We start from the raw sequence: 5,068 nt of genomic DNA on the forward strand, positions 1-5,068 counted from the left end.
ATTGCAGCTTAAAATCAATCCCAGTGACTTTAAGACTCTTTCTACCCCATTGGAGAGCCTTCTTGTTGCATTTGAAACAATTTACTTGCTGGAAACTCTTTCTGACATGGTTGAGACTAACATATTTGACTTGATGACCTGTTTGAGCCACTTTGACTTATTTGGGACCATTCCTGATTGAGACTTACTAATGATGTTAAGTCACCTTCTGCCATGTGCACAGTCCTTTCTGACTTGTTTGCTACCCGCCATGACTTTTTTGAAAACCTTTATGACTGTCTGTCAGTGTGAGATCCTTTCAAAAGTCATTAAAACATTTCCTTATGAGTTTGTGACCCTTCCTTATGTATTTGAATCTCTTACTGACTGCTTAAGACCTTTATTGACATATTTGAGACCCTTCCTGATGTATTTGAGACCCATCTTGTATGAGTCCCTTCCTGGTGTATCCAAAACTCTTCCCAATGACTTTGAGACCCTTCCTAACATGTTTGAGACCTTTTATAACTTGTGTGAGGGGCTTCCTGATGTACTTGAGACCATTCTTAATTTTCTGAGATTCTTCCAGATTATTTGAGGCCCTTTATGACATATTTGAAACTTTTCATATCTTGCTTGGGACTTTTTCTGATGTGTTTGACCCTCTTCTGACTATTCAAACTATTCCTTTCTGTTTTAGACACTTCCTTATTATTTAGTACCCTTCTTAACTTAGTTGAGACTCTTCAAGAAGTATTTGATATTTTTCTTGACTTGTTTGAGACTCCTTCTGACATATTTGAGACAATTTCTGACTTGCCTGAGACCCTTCCTGAGGTGTCTAAGACTCCTCCTTACTATTTGAGAGTTTTCCAGTCTGAGACACTTTTTGACATGTTTGAGATCCTTCCTTCTTTTTTTGTCACAAATAAGACTTTTTATTTGTCACCATTAAAAGCCTGAATTTTAAACAGATTTTCAGACTGGTGGCTCATATTCATCAGCTTGTTCAACTTTAGCACCTGCCTCATTCCCAGTAGTTTTTTCAAGACTACTACCATCACCATGAAACTCCCTGAGTTTTCCCAATTCAAACTTGGGCTTCTTCATTTTTACTTTTCTAACAAAGATGCCAGGGAGTGGATAAATACACTAGCAAACATTTTCTCTGTCTTTTCCAATACTGTCTGCAATCAATTTATTGGCCACTGCTTTTAGGTCATTTGTCTGCACCTCTAGGGTCATGATTTACATTATCTTCTGGATTTGGCAAACATGTTGGTGCTAGGTGTAAGAGCTGTTCCAAATCTGATTGTTGCAATTTTTAGTAAAACCAACACAGAGTAGATGAAGCAAATAACCTTTGGTAGTCTTGACATTAAAATGAGCTTCAATCATGGGCTGCCATTTTTTGACTATGGAGCACATTTTGCACAGATAAGATCCATGCCATGGAAGTAAGTCAGGCAGTCTTTGCCCTGAATATCCTCAGTAGTTAGCGTTAATTTTCTACGTGCAACTTAATCATTCTGCAGATCACCAAGGTTCACTTCAAAAACACTAACCTTGGGCGCCTGGGTGGCTCAGTTGGTTAAGCGACTGCCTTCGGCTCAGGTCATGATCCCGGAGTCCTGGGATCGAGTCCCGCATCGGGCTCCCTGCTCAGCAGGGAGTCTGCTTCTCCCTCTGCCCCTCCCCCCTCACATGCTCTCTCTATCTCATTCTCTCTCTCAAATAAATAAAAATCTTTAAAAAAAAAAAAAAAAACACTAACCTTGAGGCCAACAGATGCAATTTTGGTCCCTTGAGTTCTTGTCATGAGTGTTTTTCCAATATTTATTATTAATTGAACATAGCTGGTGCTTTCACATCATACCAATCTTTCTTAGAAATTGGATCACTTTCTTCTTGGCTCCTTCTTTGCTGCCTTTTATAAAGCACTTGATCTTGCCAACTGCCATGGTTCTGCTTAGAACACTTCCTTCTTTTTCTGAGACTCTGACTTCTCATCTTGACATGTTTTTGACCCTTTCCTACCTATTTCAGAAAGTTTACCTGACTTATTTGACCCTCTTCCTGACATGAATGTCTTCCTGACCTATTTGAGACCCATCCTTATATACATAAGGACATTGAGACTTTTTCTGGCATCTTTGAGACCCTTTTTGTTTTGTTTGAGACTCTTTCTGATAACACTGAGACCCTTTCTAACTTCGTTGAGACCCTTGCTGATATGTTTGCAACCTTTTCTGGTGTTTTTAAGACCCATTGTGTTGTATTTGAGTCCCTTCTTGATTTACTTCCAAGTGCCGAATCAGTCCCTGAAGCAGTCTTAAGAGGAAACAAAAAGACCTTTAGCCTCAGACTTGAAAGGACTTTTCTTAAAGCATTTAGTCAAAAAAAGTCTATAACCATATATCAAGAAAAATCCATCAATGCTTTTTCCAACCCTCAACTGCAAATGGACAATGGGAACTTTTATTGGTCATTTTTCTAGGCTTTTAGTGAAAATTTTCTTTTTTAAAAAAGATTTTATTTATTTATTTGACAGAGAGAGAGAAGAGAGCACAAGCAGGGGGAGCAGCAGAGGGAGAGGGAGAAGCAGGCTCCCTGCTGAGCAGACACTTAACTGATTGCACCACCCAGGCCCCCCTAATGAAAATTTTCTGTAATTCTGCTTAAGTATTGGTGATTTTCATTAGAACATAGTTTTAGCTATTGTCTCAGAGAGGCAAATAATGTTTTACATGATAGAAAGCAGTTCATTTCTCTCTCATGTTAACATCTGAGCATAGGTAGTCCAGGGCTGCTCTGTCAGCACCATGGTGGTTCTCAGGCTCCTCTGTCTTATGGCACTGCCATCCCTGGGTCCTTCCATCTATTGAACTGCCATGCCTGGGTGGAGCTTTGTCCATATGGTCCAGAATGGCTCCCTAGCACATACCTTTTCCAGCCAGCAAGAAGTAGGAAGAGATGGGGGGCAGCAAACTCTGTTCTTTCAAGGACCTGACCCACAACTTGCACATATCAGTTCTGCCCATGTATGGTTAACCAGAATGCAGTCACATGACCATACCTAGCTGTAAAGGAAGCTGGGTAATGTAGTCTCTATTCTGAGAAGCCATTTTACCTTCTTAAGTTCAGGATTTCTATTAAAAAAAATAATAATAAGTATTTTGGGGAACAATTAGCAGTCTATTTACAGCCTCTCATTTTGAAACTTGGAAATTTTTAACTTGGCCAAGAAAAGCAATTCCCTCCTCTAGAAAGAGGAAAAAAGGATTTTTCCCTCTTTTCTCTTAACTTGGTAGCTCCTGGAGAATAGTTTTTAATTCTAAGCCATGAAAGTCGGAGGGGAAAAAAGGTTGCTTAAAACTAGAGTGTTTATTTGTAATTAAAAAAAAAAATGCCTTGGGGGGCGCCTGGGTGGCTCAGTCGTTAAGCCTCTGCCTTCGGCTCAGGTCATGGTCCCAGGGTCCTGGGATTGAGCCCCGAGTCAGGCTTCCTGCTCGGCGGGGAGCCTGCTTCTCCCTTTCACACTCCCCCTGCTTGTGTTCCCTCTCTCGCTGTGTCTCTGTCAAATAAATAAATAAAACCTTTAAAAAAAAATGCCTTGGGCTATTACACTAGTACCTAAAGACCAACCTGAATTTTGTAATTGAACATCTATGCATGCAGCAAAAGCACAAAACATTTTGAGAGGCAGAGTATCAGATCACCATCTGGACCATAAATAATTTATGCATTTTAGATACTCGGAAATCACATGGGTCAGGAACAAATAATATACTAAATTTCAGTGAGAAAAATAATTCTCTAAACATTATATTTGTGAATTCAATTTAAAACCTAATGACAGTTCTGAGAATTGGATTAAAATGCAGGAAAGAGCGCTAGTGTTTATGTGAAACTAAATGAACATTATTCTTGATTTTTAAAAATATACAAAAGAATAGCTGATCAAGCTTAAATCTCCACAATCAAGCTTAATCTCCACAATCTGGTCATGGAGACCAGCTGGAATTGGACTCCATATCCAATGCACTATCGCTGGGTAAGACTTTGAGATAAAACTCTTATCAGATCCTGACTAACAATGACTTTACATGCTGGGCCACAAGTCTGTGAAATATGTCAGTGCTTTAGCTGGTTTTGAGGGAGTTTGCTGAGATACCTATTTCAGTACACCTGAGGAAAAACAGAACATGGCAGAGAATTCAAATATTGGCCCTAGTTGAAGGAGCAGGCTGCCCCAAATCCTGTGGGTGGAGCATGGGTGGGGGCAGGGAACAAGGGTCAAATTGGACATTGTTCTAGTCAGGCCTTCAAATGATTGGGTGAGGCCCACCCACATTACAGAGGGCAATCTATTTTACTCAAAGTCCACCAATTTAAATGTTAACCCCAACCAAAAATACCCTCACAGAAGCACTGAGAATAATGTTTGACCAAATATGTTGGCACCCCATGGCCCAGCCAAGTTGACACATACAGTTAATCATCACAGGAAGGTAACAGCCAGTTGAAGAAAGACCTTGAATGCTAGGCTAGTATTTAGGCTGTGAGAACCACTAAAGACTTAAGAGGCCAGAGGGTTGGAATGAGGAAGCCTGGAGGCAGAGAGAGAATTTAGGAGACTGCTGTGATCATCCAGGCAAGAGGGAAAGCAGGATAATTACAGAGAGCCTGGAGGGGATGAAACAGAGGCAAGCAATATGGAACTGACAAGACTTGGCAATTGACCAGTGGGGGGGGGGGGGGTCGGTGAAGGAAAGTATGCACAGAATGACTCTGTGATTTCAAACCTAGGTAACTAGGAAGCTGGAGAAGCCACGGAGAGACATGGAGGAACTGGGGGAGAGAAGATGCCTGTCTCCCTGGGGGCTCCTCTGATTGAAGGGCTTAGGTCATGTTCAGGTTATCAATGTGTGTAACAAACCACCCCGAAATGGTGACCTAAAACAAATACTTTATTTTGCTCACACATCTGAAGGTGACTGGACTCACATGGCAATTCTCACTCTGCACAATGATGCATTGTATTAACTTTGTGTTGGTAACAGTAAATTAACTCTTCACATAAGATTTA

At 40.7% G+C, this 5,068-nt stretch overlaps 1 pseudogene; it reads right to left on the minus strand.

Moving 5' to 3' along the window:
- Positions 1-945: 945 nt before the first annotated feature.
- On the minus strand, positions 946-1,940 carry LOC123854555 (small ribosomal subunit protein eS1-like; annotated as a pseudogene).
- Positions 1,941-5,068: the final 3,128 nt, after the last annotated feature.

Source organism: Mirounga angustirostris, unplaced genomic scaffold (genome assembly GCF_029215605.1).
Source record: "Mirounga angustirostris isolate CCGP_5_RB_7025 unplaced genomic scaffold, mMirAng1.0.hap1 SCAF_11, whole genome shotgun sequence".
Lineage (NCBI taxonomy): Eukaryota > Metazoa > Chordata > Mammalia > Carnivora > Phocidae > Mirounga > Mirounga angustirostris.